General features: G+C 36.1%; 1 long non-coding RNA gene across 1 annotated transcript; it reads right to left on the bottom strand.

Moving 5' to 3' along the window:
- Positions 1-10470: 10470 nt before the first annotated feature.
- LOC104247313 (uncharacterized) lies at positions 10471-18321 on the bottom strand. Its single transcript, XR_716179.2, has 4 exons — positions 18241-18321; positions 11621-17778; positions 11426-11539; positions 10471-11067 (listed from the first exon to the last, which is right to left on the bottom strand). It is a non-coding gene; the product is annotated as an uncharacterized lncRNA (long non-coding RNA).
- Between the last annotated feature and the right edge of the window lie 1713 nt (positions 18322-20034).

Genomic DNA, 20034 nt, shown 5'->3' with positions numbered 1-20034 from the left:
ATTAATTAAGAATGTCGCATTTAGATCCTGCTCCAGGAATTTAAACATACTACAGTCGACAGGAATCAAACAGTGTCTTGAATGACCTCACCCCCTCCCCAACAAAGATCTGCATCTTAATAAAAGCAACACAAAGTATAGTAGTAACAGAAATAATTTTTTAAGAGAAAATAACAAAGAAAAAGGGAGGGGAGAGAAGTTATTGCAAATGCATTTAAACAATTATTTCCTTAACTAGGCAGAAAATATTTTTTGTCTTTTCAAAGCATCATTAATAGTTCAACATGAATACACAAACGGAATATAACTAGAAAAAGAAGTTTTTGTTTTCAATACATATCTGCAGAAAGAACAATTCCCTTAATTTACAAACTTGCCCAGTCTCTTCATATACATTCCAAAGTTAGTATCTGATAATGCTTTATATTTGCCGATAAATATGAGCAACTACGGATTCTGAGTGATCACTGTTCCACAAATTAAATGTTTTTTTCTGTTCTTTCTCTCGAACAGTATCACGACAGATATAATGGACCAAGCTTACTCAGTGTATGATCACTTTAATTGTTACTCCCTATGTCTTATTTTATATGATGACATTATTATTTAGAGTGTAAATCTATTTTGTTTTTATTAGTGTGTATAAATATATCTGGGTGTCATCCTCAGTGCCCAACACCCAATATAGCACCAAATTTCAGTGTCATCCTCAGTGCTAGTTAGAAACCAACTTTTCTGTAAATATGGTATTAATAATATTCTGTAATTAGTTAACCTAATTTTAGGGTACTTGGGGTTGCTCTTTATTTCTCCGTATATATAGGACATAATATCAATGCAAAATGCAGAGCATTTCTCTCTCCACTAATCGTGCCTCTCTAATTTAACATGGTATCAGAGCCTACCTAAATTACCTTCATTAATCACCTACGGCCGGCGACCAAACTGAAGGCAGCACTGCTTGAGGAAGCCAATGGAACAAACCAACGAAAAACAATTTCGCCATATGAAATCATTTCGAACGACAACCCTATGATTCTAATAACGCAAGTTCAACTGAAACCTGTCTTATTGTCAATATACTCCCTATGTATTTTTTTTTTTGAAAAAATCTCTAAGATATTCTCAAGTAACAAATTGATATTTGCAATATTGTTTATATAGTTTCCATATTTCCTTGAGACCGTGAAAGTAATATATATCCAAATAGGGATCAAGAATTAAATGTTATGATTCTCGTACTCTATGTTTCTTTCATTTTTTTTAGAACGCTTTAATGGTATAAACCTACCTTTTTCAGTAGCTTGCTAGTATTTGTTTCTTTTTGTACCTTAATCCTTATTTCATGCTGCATGTAGGTATTCCCGACACATTTAAGTCAATGTAGGCTTTCAAACCTATGTGATTGGGTTTGATCTTTCGAACTATGTTAATCAAGGTATTCCATTTCAATACTGTAGCACAAGATGGATGATTGGAATTGAAGTGGGTGTTTTTTACATCATTCCCACCTAAGAATTTTCGAGTTCATAACTGGGTAACTAGAAATAAGTATAACGTTGGAATTTTATATATTCTAAGCTTGGTCTCGAGTTTAGTCATTCTCCTCCTCAGGGGATAGAATTTTGAAATAATAATCTAAGCTGAACTGCTAGTAATTTTTTTTTTTTTAAGGATTGTTTTCTTTGCACTTTAAAAGGTAAATCAAACTCAATATTACGTTTATATTTTTGGGGAGTGAGGCGGACTCTTAACCAGTACACTCCAATGTATTGCTTATCATATTTTGTCACACTGAATGAATTTTGTGATGTCTCAGAATGTCGATAGACATATGTCAAAATGTTATATATAACTCATTCCCAAGATTTTAAATTCCAAACTTGAGAACAGTTTGAAATTTAAACAATCAAACTACTGAATGATGTTTCTTTTTCTTACTATATGAATTAACTCCCTGACTTTCTTCGTCCTGCAGTATTAATTTTGTATATGGACCTCAACCGTAAATTCCGTGATTATTCTCTGCTACAAACTACAGAACATGTTCATAGAGGATTAAATTCAAAAGGGTCTTAACTTATACACGATGACATTGCAAAAGAATTTTTACATTATCAGTGTAATTTTATATGTTGTAACTTGTAACAACATAGGTATCAGTAATTCTGTCCACCAATGATTAGACGAATGGGAAGAAATCACCTAATATTTGTTTTACCTCCGTCGGAATGTGAACCTAAGACCTCATGGTTCTCGACCCACATCATTAATCACTAGGTTACACCCTTGGTGCTACGAATTCTACTTAGAGCAATTACTTGTAGTTATCATTTGGATGATCTAATAATTAAAAAAAATTCACACACTCAGCATAAAGAAGTTTATTAGCAAAGGTGGATAAGACAGTAGGGGAAGTGGCAATATGAGAAGAGGATCGAGGATAGGTATTAGGAGTTAGTATGAGATAGAGAAAGAACAAAAAGCAAAAGATGAGTAGTTACAAAAAGATATGTATTGCATACATGAAGGAGTTAAATACAAAGCGACAAAATGCAAAGTGGTGTGTAAATTATGTAAGGTAAGTGGTGTACTGATAGAGAAGAGAGGTAGTAAATGAGAGATGGAAATGCAGACGAAGAAGATGACGGAAGAGCAGTGAAGAGGGCCCAAGAGGGCAAGATCTGCAACTTGTCTCTTGAGACACTGCTTAAATGAATTCTAGAGAGAGCTTTCAATGCGCAGACACGGCATTTCCGTGCCTTTTTATGATGATTTTTAATATTTTTTTTCCAAAGCAACTTGAAGTTTTTATGTTTAGAGCAAAGCATCAAATACTAGCTACTTCTTAGTCCCTCTCTCTTTTTTTTTTCTTTCTTTCTGTGGTTGTATTTGTGATAGAGAAAGTGAAAGGAGCACAAAAACACATATAATGAGTAAGTAAGAGAATTGGGTGGCAGAATGGCCTAAAAGTCGGGCGAGATGTAAATGCATGAAGGGTAAGTGGGAGAAGAGGTACTGCATGGGAGTGCGTTTTCTTCACCACTGTTACTGTTCCTTAGAATTTCTATACGGTCAGATCATCTAAAAAATAACTACATGTAATCGTCTACGAGTGAAATTAAAAAGTGAAATCAACTGTTACGATAATATTATAAAAGAATTTTTACACATCAATATGTTTTAACCTGTTGTAGCCATAATCTGCCTTATTTTTCATGTTACTAATCTCGCTTTACGTGTACAACTCCATGTAATTAATCTGATAGCGTAAAGATTATTTTAAACATCAGTATATACTACTAATTAAACTCAACGCTATTACTCCGCTTCCAAACAAAACAATGACCTTTTACTCCTATATTTTCGTTCAGAAATCAACTTTCACATTTACTATCCTCACTAACCCTTTCCAGCGCTCTCTTTCACTGTGCACGCATACTTGTCCGCATGCATGCACCACTCAGAACAAGAAGCAAAAATGAAGGAGCTAGAAAGTACTTTGCCACAACAAACACAGAAATAACTAAATATAAAGTAATAACGAGAAATTTAGCATAGGGTAAGTTGGAATTCCCAAGAGCTGTTATACACCTCCTTGTCATAGTCTATCTTGCGCAGAATCTCCAAAATGCTATCGCATCTGTGTCGGATCCTCTAAAAAATGCATTATTTTAGGATCCGACACATACCGGACCACATTTTCGAAAAGTCCGATAGCAAACTATTCAAGTGGGTTTAGCAGCCAACAAGATCAGATGCTGGATAACACAAGCTTACAAGTTTTTAGGATATTCCAGTAACAGAGATCCTTGTTCTCTAACCCATTTCTTGTAGTGAAATACCCGAGTCCGGTACAGGTTTTGGATGAAACTAGGTAAGAGAGACATCATCCAATGCCTCTGCTTGGCTCAACGCCTTTTATTGCAAAATTTTCATCCCTTATTTTTCACCTTTAAGCCAACACAGATTCAATGCAAGTTTCCAAAATAGCCTATGTTTATTGTTTGTGATATATTTTGTCCTCCAAACTTAAGAGGCTAGAAGACTCAATTCATCAGCGAGGGTTAATAAATCAGAGGGCGGTTGTTGTTTGTAAGACCCTTAGCAGTCCATGGAAATCAAACCCAAAGTTGATCTAAATGTCCACAACTACTTGAACCGCGTTTGCCATTTTCCAGCATCTTCAGTTTCCATTGTTCAAATTTTTTAGAGCTGCCTGTGAAAATAAATTATCTCAGGATTAATTATAACCCCGGGATTAGTTATCTCACCTCCCTATGGGGATAAAAAAAAATTACAATCCCGTGATTACTAATTCCGGGATTAGTTATGCCACGATTTTATCCCAACCAAACATGAGATAAACTCATCTCAAATTTAGTCCTAGAATTAATTATCATTTATCCCTCGCACCAAACGAGCCCTTATGGTGCTAATCTTTCTTTGCTCCTTCAGTTCTATGTACTCCCTTTGTTCCCATTTAGTTGTCATACAACAATAACAAGAATCCCAGTGTAATTCCACAAGTGTGGTATGCAAACTTTAACTCTACCTTGAGAATGTAGAGAAGTTGTTTTCGGTAGATCCTCTCCCATTTAGTTGTCGTATTTACTAAAAATAATTTATTCCACAATACTTGTCATTTTAGAAAATCAACAAATAAATAATTATTATTTTACACGTTTACTCTTACTCTAATAAATGTGGATAAATTCGTGAAAACAAGAGTAGTAATATATTGAGATCAAAGAATAAATAAGGGTAATTTAGTCAAATGATCCTTTTAATTGGCATTCTCTTAAGAGGCGTATAAAAGACAAACATGACAAGTAAAATGAAATGGAGAAGGAGCTTAGTAGACTATGTTGATTGTCAAAAGTCCCACATCGGTGGGTGACAATTTGGGGTTGGGAATTTTTCCCTATAAAAGGAGGCCTAATGTTTAGGATTTAAACACACCTCTCATTTGCCTTCTTATCTTCTTAAGACATTTGTATCTTCTCTCTTTAGTATTATTTCACTTGTATTTTTGGAGTGGAATAAAATATTGGTTGTGTCCGAGGAGTAGGCAAAATTAGTCGAACCTCGTAAATTCTGGTGTTCCTTTTATTGTTGCTTTATTGTCTTATTTATTATTTGGTGGTTGTCATAATTTTTGGTATAGTAGTTGTGACTTATTCACACTATATACATTTGGCTTCCGCAACAATTGGTATCAGAGCCAAGGTACTGTCTAAGTATGCTCTGTGGTTGCAGCATAGTCTGATCTTCCACATCAGAAAAGATTTATCTTGGTAACTGAGTCAAGGTTCTGTCTGAGTATGCTCTGTGGTTGCAGCTTAGTCTGATCTTCCACACCAGAAAGGAAATAATCTTGATTTGTGTCGTCAGCTATTAAATAATATTTGTGTCAAAGATGGGAGACAATAAACAAGAAGAATCTACATCAAGTGTCAACAATACGTCATCATTGGCATCTTCGCTTATGACAAGAATTGTGTCAAATGCGAAATTTGCGGTCGAAATATTTGACGGGTCCGGACATTTTGGGATGTGGCAAGGCGAGGTTCTAGATGTCCTTTTTCAACAAGGGCTAGATCTTGCCATTGAAGAAAAAAGACCAGATGTTATTGGAGAAGAAGATTGGAGAATTATCAATCGTGTTGCTTGCGGTACCATTCGATCCTACCTTATTAGAGAGCAGAAATATCCATACACAAAGGAAACTTCTGCAAGTAAATTATGGAAAGCACTAGAGGATAAATTTTTGAAGAAAAACAGTCAAAATAAATTGTACATGAAGAAGAGACTGTTTCACTTCACCTATGTTCCTGGTACCACGATGAATGAACATATCACCAGTTTCAATAAGTTGGTCACAGATTTGCAAAATATGGATACAACTTATGATGATGGTGACTTGGCCTTGATGTTGTTGGCGTCACTTCCTGATGAGTACGAGCACCTTGAAACTACTCTACTCCATGGAAATGACGAAGTTTCTCTCAGAGAAGTTTGTTCGGCTTTGTACAGCTATGAACAAAGAAAGCGAGAAAAACAGAAGGGCGGAGAAGGAGAAGCACTATTTGTGAGGGGTCGTCCTCAAAATCAAACGAGGACAAAGAAGGGAAGATCCAAGTCAAGATCCAGACCCAGCAAAGATGAATGTGCCTTTTGTCGAGAAAAGGGGCACTGGAAGAAAGACTGTCCGAAGTTGAAGAATAAGGCCAAACATAACAATGGAAAGGCCATTATGGATTCAAATGTAGCTGATTGTGATGATTCAGACTTCTCATTAGTTACAACAGAGTCATCAACATCATCAGACATATGGTTGATGGACTCGGCTTGTAGCTATCATATGTGTCCCAACAGGGACTGGTTCGTGGATTTTCAAGAAGGAAAATATGGAGTCATCCACACAGCGAACAACAGCCCTCTTACCTCATATGGAATTGGTTCGATACGATTAAGGAACCATGATGGAATGATCAGAACATTAACAGATGTTCGATATGTACCGGATTTGAAGAAGAATCTCATCTCTGTGGGAGCCCTAGAATCAAAAGGGTTCAAAATCATTGCAGAAAATGGAGTGATGAGAGTATGCTCCGGTGCACTAGTGGTAATGAAGGCTAATCGGAAGAATAATAATATGTACCGCTATCGTGGCAGTACAGTTATTGGGACAGCGACAGTGACATCCAGTGACGACAAAGAGGCAGAAGCAACCAAGCTATGGCACATGCGCTTGGGACATGCTGGAGGAAAATCCTTGAAAACTCTATCAGATCAAGGATTGTTAAAAGGAGTAAAGACTTGCAACTTGGAGTTTTGTGAGCATTGTGTCAAAGGGAAACAGACAAGGGTTAAATTTGGTACAGCGATCCATAATACTAAAGGCATTTTGGATTATGTACACTCTGATGTTTGGGGTCCTTCCAAAACACCTTCATTGGGTGGGAAGCACTATTTTGTAACCTTTGTTGATGATTTTTCCCGAAGAGTGTGGGTGTATACAATGAAGAGCAAAGATGAAGTGTTGGGAATTTTTCTCAAATGGAAGACGATGGTGGAGAATCAAACAGGCAAGAGGATCAAGTGTATTCGCACGGACAATGGAGGTGAATACAAAAATGATCATTTCAATAAGGTTTGTGAAAATGATGGCATCGTCCGACACTTCACTGTCAGACATACACCACAACAGAATGGAGTGGCAGAACGTATGAACCGGACCTTGCTGGAGAAGGTACGGTATATGTTGTCCAATGCTGGCTTGGGCAAAGAATTTTGGGCTGAGGCAGTTACATATGCATGTCACCTCATCAATCGCTTACCATCTGCTGCTGTTGATGGCAAGACACCATTTGAAAAATGGTATGGAAAGCCTGCTGTAGATTATGACTCTTTGCACGTGTTTGGCTCAACTGCATATTATCATGTGACAGAGTCAAAATTGGATCCAAGGGCAAAGAAGGCTATTTTTATGGGAATTACTTCTGGAGTCAAAGGATATCGCTTATGGTGTCCTATGACAAAGAAAGTAATATTCAGCAGGGATGTTACCTTTGATGAATCTGCTATGGTAAATAAGGTAACAGAAGATACCAAACAAAATGAGGGTGCTTCTAAGCAGGTGGAGTTTGAGGGAAAATTTATTTTTCCTACACAAGAAGCAGAGGAGGAAACAAATGAAGATTATCCTCTGGAAGAAGAGCCAGTAGAGAGGGAGATTCCAACTCAGGAACCTCAACAACAACTTGAATCAATAGCAACCAGCACCAAAAAGAACAATAACGAAACCTGTTCGTCTCATAGAGACGGTTGCTTGTGCAACCTCAATTGTAGCTGATGATGTTCCTACCACTTATAAAGACGCAGTCCAAAGTTCAGAAGAAGATAAGTGGAGGATTGCCATGAATGATGAAATACAGTCCCTTCATCAGAATCATACATGGAGATTGGCCAATCTCCCGAAGGGAAAGAAAGCAATTGGGTGCAAATGGGTATTTGCAAAGAAGGAAGGATTTCCTAACCAAGTAGATGTTCGCTACAAAGCAAGATTGGTGGCCAAAGGATATGCTCAAAAGGAGGGAATTGATTACAATGAAGTGTTTTCTCCAGTTGTAAAACATTCCTCCATTAGAATTATGTTGGCTTTGGTAGCACAGTTGGATTTGGAACTAGTTCAGATGGATGTAAAAACTGCGTTTTTACATGGAAACTTGGAGGAGGAAATCTACATGACTCAGCCAGAAGGATTCAAAGTTGCTGGAAAAGAAAATATGGTGTGCAAACTTGAAAAATCGTTGTACGGATTGAAACAATCTTCTAGACAATGGTACAAGCGATTTGACGAGTTTATGTTGCGGCAAGGGTACAAGAGAAGCAAATACGATCATTGTGTGTATTTGCGCAAGCTTAAAGATGGTTCCTTTGTATATCTTCTCCTATATGTTGATGATATGTTGATAGCTTCCAAGAATTCGGAAGAAATTGATAAGTTGAAGATTCAACTGAAGAAGGAGTTCGAGATGAAGGATCTGGGTGAGGCAAAGAAAATTCTTGGCATGGAGATAATAAGAGATAGACGTTCAAAGAAACTCTGTTTATCTCAGAAAGAATATTTGAAAAGAATACTACAACGTTTTGGCATAGATGACAAGACTAAGCCAGTTAGTACTCCACTTGCTTCCCATTTTAAGCTAAGTACTACTATGTCGCCAATGGATGAAGCTGAACGAGAGTATATGTCAAAGGTACCATACGCAAATGTTGTTGGTAGCTTGATGTATGCAATGGTTTGCACAAGGCCTGACATTTCACAAGCTGTTGGAGTTATTAGCAGATATATGCACAATCCAGGGAAGGAGCATTGGCAAGCTGTGAAGTGGATTCTACGGTATATTCATAATACTGTAGATGTCGGGTTAGTTTTTGAGCAGGAAGACAATCAGTCTGTAGTTGGATATTGTGACTCAGATTTTGCGGGTGATCTGGACAAACGAAGATCAACTACTGGTTATGTGTTTACTTTTGCAAAGGCACCAGTTAGTTGGAAGTCTACTTTGCAGTCAACAGTTGCTTTGTCTACAACAGAGGCAGAGTACATGGCTATTACAGAGGCTGTGAAAGAGGCAATTTGGCTTCAAGGATTGCTAAAGGAGCTTGGTGTTGAACAAAAAGGTATCACAATTTTTTGTGATAGTCAAAGTGCTATTCAATTAGCGAAGAACCAAGTTTATCATGCAAGGACGAAGCACATTGATGTTCGGTATCATTTCGTACGAGAAATCATAGAAGAAGGTGGAGTCACGGTGAAGAAAATTCATACTACAGAGAATCCTGCTGATATGCTGACAAAGGTGGTGACTGCGGTCAAGTTTCAACATTGTTTGGATTTGATCAACATTGTTGAACACTGAAGATTGAAGATGAAGACACAACCAAAATTTGTTATTGAGAGAGAATTGAAAATGTGGAATTTTGCCAAGGTGGAGATTTGTTGAAATTGGCAAAATGTTTGTCCCACATCGGTGGGAAAACAAAAGTTGGGGGGATTTTCCCCCTATAAAAGAAGGCTTAATGTTTAGGATTTAAACACACCTCTCATTTGCCTTCTCATCTGTTTAAGGCATTTGTATCTTCTCTCTTTAGTATTATTTCACTTGTATTTTTGGAGTGAAATAAAATATTGGTTGTGTCCGAGGAGTAGGCAAAATTAGCCGAACCTCGTAAATTCTGGTGTTCCTTTTATTGTTGCTTTATTGTCTTATTTATTATTTGGTGGCTGTCATAATTTTTGGTATAGTAGTTGTGACTTATTTACACTATATACATTTGGCTTCCGCAACAGATTATACGTTTTGGAGGTACTATACGTTTTGGAGGTGTAATTGCACCTCCGCATTATAGCCTAACACAATGTAACAAGCAACAATTTTACTCCATCCATTCTATTTTAATTTTCATGTTTGCCTTTTGCACGCCCTTAAAAAATATTAATTAAAAGCATAATTTGACTAAATTACCCTTATTTATTTTTTGGTCACAATTTATTACTACTTGTTTTTACTACATTAATCTCTTTTCACATTTTAGAATAAGGATAAAGGAAAAAATAATAATCTATTCTTTCTTGATTTTCTAAAATGACAAGTATTTAGGAACAATTTTTTTAAGTAAACATGACAATTAAATGAGAACGGAGGGAGTATCTAGGATTCAATATCGAACCTCTAATGCATAACTTATCCAAACGATAAGGGTCGTAAAAATGTATATATTAGGATGGATGGGTAATAATACAACATTGGACAAATAAACTTGGCCACGTGGCCAAGGGTATAAAGCGCACACACAGACAACAGATATAAAATAAGAGAAAGTTGCTTGCTATGAACTGTAATTTCTACATCGAACTCCAAATAAATCAGTCCATAGGTACGATACAACATAATTAAGTGTGCTAAAAAAAGAGGTAGACCTAAAATCAAATAGAAGAATTATTTCAAAAGAGTAACAATCTTTCAAAATCAAAGAAAATTAATCTAAAAACATCACACAATGGAAGCAAAGAATCCACATAAGCAATAAGTACTAACTAATTAGGATTGTCGTCCGCATTCTTCTCCGTCTTGTTGAGGTTGTGTCCCATTGTAAGAAATAAGTGTAACATTAAGAACATATAACTTATACTACATTATTTTATCCTATTAGATCAAGACTGGTCCAAATAGAATATAATGAAAATAAATAATTCATACAAACAATCTCAATTAGTTTGAAATTGAGACATAATTGATACATCGTGCACATCACCAACTTTTCAGTTTTCCACTATCAAGGATTTCCAAATTTGAGCTCATCTTTTTGTCATAAAAATTTTCAATTCTATTTCAAAAGTTGGCGGCCAACTATAAAAAGGTAGTTATCGTTTTCTCTTTTTATATTTTCATTTTTTGTCCAAGTGGAAGTAAGTAAAGCTTAGTACTCCAATAGGGAAATGAATGTCTTGTTAAGGGCAGAGGGAGTGATGCATTAGTTAGCATATACTGCAACCTGCACACAAACATTAATGAGAATGCAGGACAAATTTTAAAAACAAGACATAGTAAATAAGCGGGGTCCTCCGAACTTCATTCATTTCAAAATCTGCACACTCATTTAAGATCACCACGAAATGTATGAGCTCTACCATTACTCCCAATTTATTCACTACTCTCATTTTTTTTTTCTTTTTTGCTTTTTTTTTTTTTGTTATATGAGGAATCAAGAACCAATAACCACACAGCTTTAGCAAGTACAAAATGAACGAACATATTTTATTTTGGGAGCTGAAATTTCGGGAGTTTTGGGGGATGGTGATATCCAATAACATGAAGGGGGTGGGTGGTGAGGGAGCAGAGGGACCTACTACCTTGATTGTTATATAGATTTCCATGTCCCATTTGGATGTCCTGTCCCCATCCTTCCCTGTAACGGTTGGAGGACTGTGTTTATGCTTTGCTAGTTCAAGCCCCCTTCCTCATCTCTGCAAAAAAATTCAATCATATTTTGAATTTAGAAGACAGAAAAATACAAAGATTTGTTTGCCACTCTACTAGGCACTTACGTCAATCTTGTATCTCAATTTTGTGCATTCACCAATCTTTTGAGAGTAAGAACCTTTTAGGGCCCTCCGCTCCTTCAGTCCTTAAGAAAACCATACAAAAACTGACGCACACCTCAAACAAGCACTTAAATGCATTTGTTTTTCTTGTCTTTGGTATGTCCTAATTCTTTTTGTAATGCACTGAGCCAACATCATGACACTTTACGTGCAAAAATAAAATGCCAATTAAAAAAATACACATCTTTCCACTCGAGCTGCTATGTCTAACCCAACCATACTCAATTTTCTAGTTTATGTGTCCTTCATCTTTGATGTCTAACTTCCAATCAACATAAACGGGTAAGTCACATGCAAAAGGTACATAATGCAAATGTGCAAGAAAGATGATTGTATTGTCAAGAATATGATTAATTTCTTTCCTGGAAGCTGCCCTTTTAGTTATCTAGAGGGGTAATTTCAATGAGGGTTTCCTTCAGCCTTTAGGTGATGGCGACTAGTGAGCAACTAAGGTGGTTGGCACCATGTAATTCCAAGCTCTCATTCCTAGCCCCACACCATATAGCAGAATGTCTTGACATCGGGACCCTAAAGCAAAGATAGTGAAACCTCAATAAACTTTTTTTTAAATAAGGTAAATTAAAGTGAAACCTCAATAAACTTTCTTTATTACTCCTATAAGGTAATGTAAAACCTCAAACTTACCCTACTAAATAGGGGGGGGTGACATCTTTTCATATTTCTCCATCTGCACCATATCTTTTTTTAGAAAGAAACAGAACTTCTCCATCTCACCATATTAAAGATAAATCCTAATAAAACTAGAGTAATAATGAGTCGTGAACTAGCAAGCACTCTAACTTCTGCAAACCATAGTAGTATGATCATTCCGAAGAAACACTGAGATACCTGTCTTGATTATTGAAAAACCAAAATTGAACAGCTAAAGGCGGATTACGACTGAATAAAATCTCCATAGAAATGTGACAAGTAAAGGTATTTTCACAGAATGCAACAATTTAAACTGATTCCATCAATATTCATTTTCTGTTCAATTCTAACTCCAGTTATATAACATAAAGAGATCTAGCTTGATCAGATGAACAAGTCTTGGATTTAATCATGCCTCAAGGCTTCAGTCACTATTATCAATCCCGTAAATGAGTTATTAGATAGTTATGTGTAAATAGTCCAAGTCTCATATGTAATAGGAATAGAATATGTCCTAGTCCCATATGTAGTAGGAGTAGAACATGTCTAGTCCCATATGTAGTAGGAGTAGAATATGTCCTAGTCCTATATGTCGTAGGAGTAGAATATGTATTGTATATAGGGCTCATTGCATCATTGTTAATAAATAAATTTTTCTCCCATGCATTCTCACATGGTATCAGAGCTCTAGTGAGAAAATTATCGTTGTGCGTCATTCTAGTGACATCCGGGAAGAAAGATCTCATCGCCATGCAATTTTCCGACAACTTCGTCTTGTTCCCCGGGTTTATCACTGCTACACCGGTATTGTGCATATACTAGTACCACCATTAGATCAGAAACCCTTGTGCGACCAAACCCCAGAAATTCCAGTCCCATTGGAACAGAAAAGTCAGCCACCGTGTGTCTTTTCGGTTGACGACTCAAGATTGATTTGCGTTATCTCCCCATCAATAAGTGTTGTGCAAAAACCAACACTACCATTTGGTTCGAAAAAGTCAGGCGACACAACCACAGTCAATCGCTCAAGAAGAAAGTCCTTCACGCGCCTCCACGCGCTGCCGGAACCCTGGTTCCGACGAGCTACAACAACTTTTCCGGCGCGTGTAAGCCATTCCAGCTTGACAAAACTTTTTCAGGACAACTTACTCGTCCAATGATTCCGATCTTATCCATATAAATTACATCAAATTCTGACAACTTTTATTTTTTCCGGCGTGAACAATAATTTCCAGAAAAGTTTGTTTTCTCTGGTGTTTTAGAATCTATTTTGTAGTGTGGAATTCGGTTTAGTCTCACTTTTTCAAATTTTTCCGGCGACCTTTCGGCCAACTTCTGTTTATCAGCAACCACCTGATTTTGTTGCTCAGGGGGCTCTAGCGGCCTTGTATCTCGAACGATCAGCTTGCAGATATTTTCACCAACTCCCTCACCTATCCTCGTATTAGTTACATATGTAACAAGCTCGGTACATATGATTTGTATGCACTGGCTTGAGGGGAGTGTTAGATAGTTATGTGTAAATAGTCCTAGTTCCATATGTAATAGGAATAGAATATATTCTAGTCCCATATGTAGTAGGAGTAGAATATGTCCTAATCCCATATGTAGTAGGAGTAGAATATGTCTTAGTCCTATATGTTATAAGAATAGAATATGTGTTGTATATAGGGCTCATTATATCATTGTGAATAAATAGATTTTTTGCATTCTCACATGAGTGTTCATGGAAGGTGGACCCTCTAATTATTCGTGAATAAAAAGCCTGTTACAAATGTTTTCATAAAGGTATTACTAGTTATCTTCTTTTTTTCTAAAAATTTTGCTACTAATATTTTCTTGTGCTAATCATTATAAATTGCCATTATGCTCGCAAGAGTCTACCTTTTTTAGGTTTCTTATAGTGCTTGATACAAAAGTCCACAATTTAGGATATACATTTTAGGTGTAGTAGTTTTTCCTGTTGTCCCTTATCCACAAACTAGAGAACTGAACATTAGAGAACATAAGTTTCAAACTATGTTGCATGAACTTGGATATGAGCATGTACAGGTAACTGGTAAGTACTTGGTTGGATAGGTTAAACCTTTAGCAAACTTTAGTGTATCTTGAAGGATCTATATGAAGTACCTATACCCATGTTATACCTGTTTGGCACAAGTGTATATATCAAGGCAAATGAAGAGTTTATGTAAGATGGACTTCAGCGAATCGTAAGTAAAAAGAACTTACAACTTAAGTATATTCGGAATATCACTTGTCTAATTAAAGTAAACAGTTTTAGGTTCATACGAACCAAGTGACAGCTAAGTGATCATCGACTTATTCCATTTGCACCAGAAATTTCATGGTTCTGAACCTACTAACGCATTTAAGAACTCAAACAATCAAGGGCTTTGGAAGATCCTAACACAAACATAATGCTCCATCAACAGGTAAGATCATCAACATGAATGGCTGACTGAAACAGATGACAACCTATTGACACATCCCTAATGTGGTTTATATAGCAAGGATTCAGCTTTGGAAGTCTACGAATAGAATACTGCTTTAATATCATTTGAAGTGGGTCAACATATAAAGCATCAATCTTAAACAAGCAGTGCTATAGCAGTGATAAGGGCCTGAATCTCGAATATCCTGAAGTTATTCATCACTGGAGGTACAGGAGCTTTTGAAAAGTAGGAAACTGAGTAACAGGATGAGGAAAAATAGAGGAGAAGACTGATCAAATTATAGCTTGAATTGAAGAGAAAAAAAAAGGATAAATCAATCGAGCTACTACGTCTCAATCCCAACCTAGATGGAGTAGCTGATATGAATCCTCTATATCAGGACCCAATTCATCCCAATGTCGGTAAGTAACCAGACATGATGTTTGTCGTTTAAGACAAATTAGGGTTCTATAAAACTAGTGGTTCTTTAAGTCTTACAATTATCCATACCCAGGCATAATATAAAATGACAACTAGGCCTGAATCGTATTGCCTGCAAGGGTTCTTTGCTTCAATTTTGTTCCATTAAAAATGTAAATAAAGAAAAAAAATGTATACATAAAGAGAAGACAACTTAGTGATTGGTGAAAAAATATATGAAGGGACGACAGAAGTATCATATATAGCAGACAGATATACTAGCTTCATTGATGTAGAATCTCTTGAACAAGGGGTACAGGGTCTTGAACTGAGATGAGATTGTTGTAAAAGGAAAATCTTAAAGGAAGTACTACCTCTCAACATGTGCATCTGCATGTCAAAAACCAACTTTAAACCTGAAGAAGCTTTTCATTTTTTCCTCCCTTCTATTAAAACCAATGGTCGGTGCTCTTCATATTAACGGAAGTCTCTATAATTAACTGACAAATACAGGTTAGTTCCACTACAAGAATCAGGATCTTCCCTTTCATCATTGACATCTTTATAGTCATCTACTCATAGTAATTCATGAATTTTTGTGCATCCGCCGACATCATGTCAGAAACACTAACACTACTTACCTGCTAACTTCCACCAGCATGGATTACTTGTTATTAGATGACTCTATCGAACAAAGTTTAGACGGATGGGAATAAATCACCTAGCTCTTTTTATCTCGGTTGGAATTTGAACCAAACTAACAACTTAAATATTTAGATGAGATGGACACAATTTAACATGATATTGCTCTCATTTGTCATCTATAAAAAGAATCTCTCCAACTGCTTGGTCAAAGAATCAATCTCACATGTGCAGGCCCTGCTGGAAACAAATATGAATGCATGTATGAATTAATCAATTAATAGAAGTATCAAAACATCATTAATGCTTCTTATACAAAAAAACAAGCATGTCAGGATCTCCATATCCAAAGGAGTCGAAGAGTTTTGAATTTGTAATTTAATGAATAAATATACATCTCAACATAATAACTAACAACTTGAATTTGTTATTGAAGTGATGAGTAAAGAAATTGAGTCCTAACCTTGCTTATTAAGGCACAATGCTGCAAATGTAGCAGTTAAAATATTTTCAAAAATAGATCCAAGAATGAATAATTTCACATCAAGAAGTTAATCGACTACACTATTTGTGAAAATGCAGGCAATTGCATTTTTGTTATATTAACAGACTGGAATTAAGAAAAAGATAGAGACTTATTCTTTCATGCATGAACAACCTATGAAAATCAGTGCATCCCCATCAGTAAGTCATTGGATCACTATATCGGACAATTGATAAGTGTGCCACTCACTTCATAGAAACCTCTCAATAACCTTTCATTTCCAGGATCAGATGCTAGCACTATAGGTGAAGACATTTCCTACGAGGAGTGTACTCAATATGCCAAAGGAAAAGACCTCCTAAAACCAGCTGAAATGTTAAACAAGTTAAACAAACAAAGCATAATTGATCCAACAGCAAATAAGATGAGATCAAATTAGCTTGGAAATTAGGACAGCCATGAGAAAATGGTAACCAAACATAAGTTTCTAAGCTTTTGTACACCTTGATGCAGGAAGACATAATGAAAATAATACCAGCGTCTAAGACGTTAAAACTCCAAAGAAAATAACCTGCTGGACTGATTCTATAGCGATCACGAAATTGAAGATGAGCCTAAAGATTTAAACCATGAAGTAAGGAAACGAGGAGACAACTTGGTGAGTAGTACTCACTGAGTACATATAGAAGTTGCATCTTTTGACTTGCTTGCATTTATCATTGAGAATATAAGACTAGGTACCTGTCTAGTAGTATTATAACTTCTAGAAAAGTACTTTTCGACTATAACTTCAAAAGAGTAATTTTCAAAGTCATGAACATGATCAGATGTTTGATAACAAGTTCTAGAAGCCTTTAATCGTCAATCATTACAAGTTAATGGCAGGTCATAGTAATTCCATTCAACATGAAACTGGATAAAGTTTGTATTGCGTAACAATAACCGAAATTTTGAGGATGGAATTAGCAAAGTAGAATCTGGGGCATGAACCAATAGCCTCGTGTCTGAAAAAACATACCACCACAAGAAAGTAACAAACACATTAGGCTAAACCTTTGAGTAGTATTCAACTAAAAGGATGAACCAAGTGTAACATTTATTGCATCTCGTGTTCATCCTAATCCAACCTGTATGATAGTAGAAGAGACAAAATAGATGGAAACACAAGTGGCAAAGAAAATTTTGTATTTATAAAGGAAGACCAAATATCTACTAAGGTCTAAACTTGTATTCCAATAAACAACATCAGCAGCAAGAATATATACTAAAAAAGGGCAGCCCGGTGTACTAAGCGCCCGCTATGCACGGGGTACGGGGAAGGGTTGGACCACAAGGGTCTATCGTACGCAGCCTTACCCTACATTTCCACAAGAGGCTATTTCTACAGCTCGAACCCGTGACATGCTGATCACCTGGCGGCAACTTTATCACTTACGCCAAGTCTCCCCTTCAGGATAAACATATACTATCTGAAATAAATAAATGAATAAACATATACCTGCTATATATAAAATATAGTATACGAGGGAAAAAAGCAAGTAAACATCTTTGAACTTCATAACTGCAATTTCAACACTTCCTTCAGCAAATAGGCTTACAGTCACAGCAGTGAGTGCCTCTCCCAATTGAGGAAAAATGACGAGACTTTACTAAAAACATGAAAGTCCTAGGCTCTTAGCTACTAATTTCTTCAAAGGACTGGAGAAAGCTAAAATCTAAAATCAAAACCAGAAATAGAAACCATTAATTAAACATTTCAGCAAACAATAATACCGATGGTTTTTCAAAGAAAGGAAAATCCCCTGAAAATGACTGAGACGTAGATTCTCAAGAATCAAGCCGGCTATAGACAAAACATCTTCTATTCAATAGACAAAAGCTCATACTAATAAGAAACGCTGCTACAAAAAAAAAATCATCAACAAAATTACCGAGTATATCAACAAAGTAGCCTTCTGCATTCAGCAAGTTGGAGAGGAATGAAGCAGTGGCTCCTTTGCCTTTTGTTCCAGCAATGCGAATTGAATGAATGAAAATTTTTCATAGTTTATACCTGTTAATCCGGCCGGGCTGACCCGTTTTAAACCCGCTTCAGCCAGGGTCAGCCCGGTACTGTAGCAATTAGGGCGGGTTGGTAGGGGGACCGGGTTTTGGACGTAAGCGTTCAGCTTAACGGTGCACCTAACCCGCTTAACCCGACATCGCTTAACGGGTTGAACATGGGCTGCAGCCCGGTTACCGTTGGAATTTCTTTTCTTAAATTAATTGGACCGTTCCTAACGATCAAATTGAGAAACCATTGGGGAACGGCCAGATTTTGCAAAAATGGCCATTTCGGCCCCCCTCCCTCATTAAAAATATAGCTCTCTCATCCCTAATAATTGAAAAATTACATTTTTAATCTTTTAAAATCTATAAATAGCCCCCCTTCTTCTTCATTTTTTCTCACAATTCACTCTCTTACTACTCCAATTCTCTCTCAAGTCTCAAGTCTCTCTTGATATTATAGTTCTTAAATTCTCAAATCTCAAATTCTCAATTATTTATTATATCAAGTTTCATCAATTATTTTGTTTAGCCATTACAAAATTATTATTATCAAATATTAAGTATTCAAGTGAAGTGTGGTATCAAGTATTCAAGTATAAAGTATCAACTATCAAGTTTCGGTCTATCAATTGAAGTTTGATTTTTGATATCAAAAATTCAAAATTAGTGCGGCATCCGAAATTCCGATACACTCGTTCCATCTCTTTCTCTTATTTGGTGTACACTTATTTTATTATTTAAAATTATTAATTTAGTTTATTTATTTAATTTCTTAATTTAATCTTACTTTAATTTACATAATGAATTTACTTAGTACGGCCAAAAAAGCGTGCACTAGTAGAGGTGGTAGTAAGAAAACTTTAAAAAGCACAAGAGGTGGTGTTGGTTCTTCTAGTAGCTTTACACATATTTCTGAAAGTTTCCCTGAAAATTTAAATGTAGATTATGAGTGAATGCAAGAAAAATTTGGTGTAGATGATGATTTAGATGATATGTTAGATAATATTCAATCACCCGATAATCTTGAACACCACCACCTACACCTTGTAATGCTAGTCAAATTTAAAATGTTAGGGGTGCAACAAGTAGGCCTCCACTCCCTATTAAGAAGAATCGACGATTAAGAAGTAAGTGTTGGATGTTTTTTGAAAGACTAGAAGATCAAAAAAATTATGTAAAATGTAAAATTTATAATGAACATTATAAACATGAGTCTGGTAAAGGAGGGGGACGGGTCAACTTCGTAGGCATATGGAAGAGAAACACCCTCTTGATTGGGGAGTAGATTGATCATCTGGGCAACAAAAACTTAAATCGAATACTGGAGGGTTATTTGGGAAATACGATATTAAGAAAGATCGGAAAGAATTAGCTAAAATGATTGTTTTCAGGTTGTTTACCTTTTGGTTCTGCTTCTTCACCGTATCTTGTTACTTATATTCAAAGAATTTGTAACCTATGTTTAAAGGCATTCCTAGGAGTACTTGTAGAGCTGATATCTTTAGGCTTTTTGGACAATATGAGACATATATACGTTATTTGTTCGCAAGTCTTTCTTGTAAAATTTCTCTTACTTCTGATATTGGTCGTGCTGTGAATGGAAATGATTATTTGACTGTTACATGCCATTGGATAGATGATAATTTTTGTATGCAAAAACGTATTACTGCTTTTAA

The sequence above is a fragment of the Nicotiana sylvestris genome, chromosome 3 (genome assembly GCF_000393655.2).
Source record: "Nicotiana sylvestris chromosome 3, ASM39365v2, whole genome shotgun sequence".
Taxonomy (NCBI): domain Eukaryota; kingdom Viridiplantae; phylum Streptophyta; class Magnoliopsida; order Solanales; family Solanaceae; genus Nicotiana; species Nicotiana sylvestris.
The sequence above is the reverse complement of the archived record's forward strand: the minus strand, read 5'-3'. Positions and strand labels throughout refer to the sequence as shown.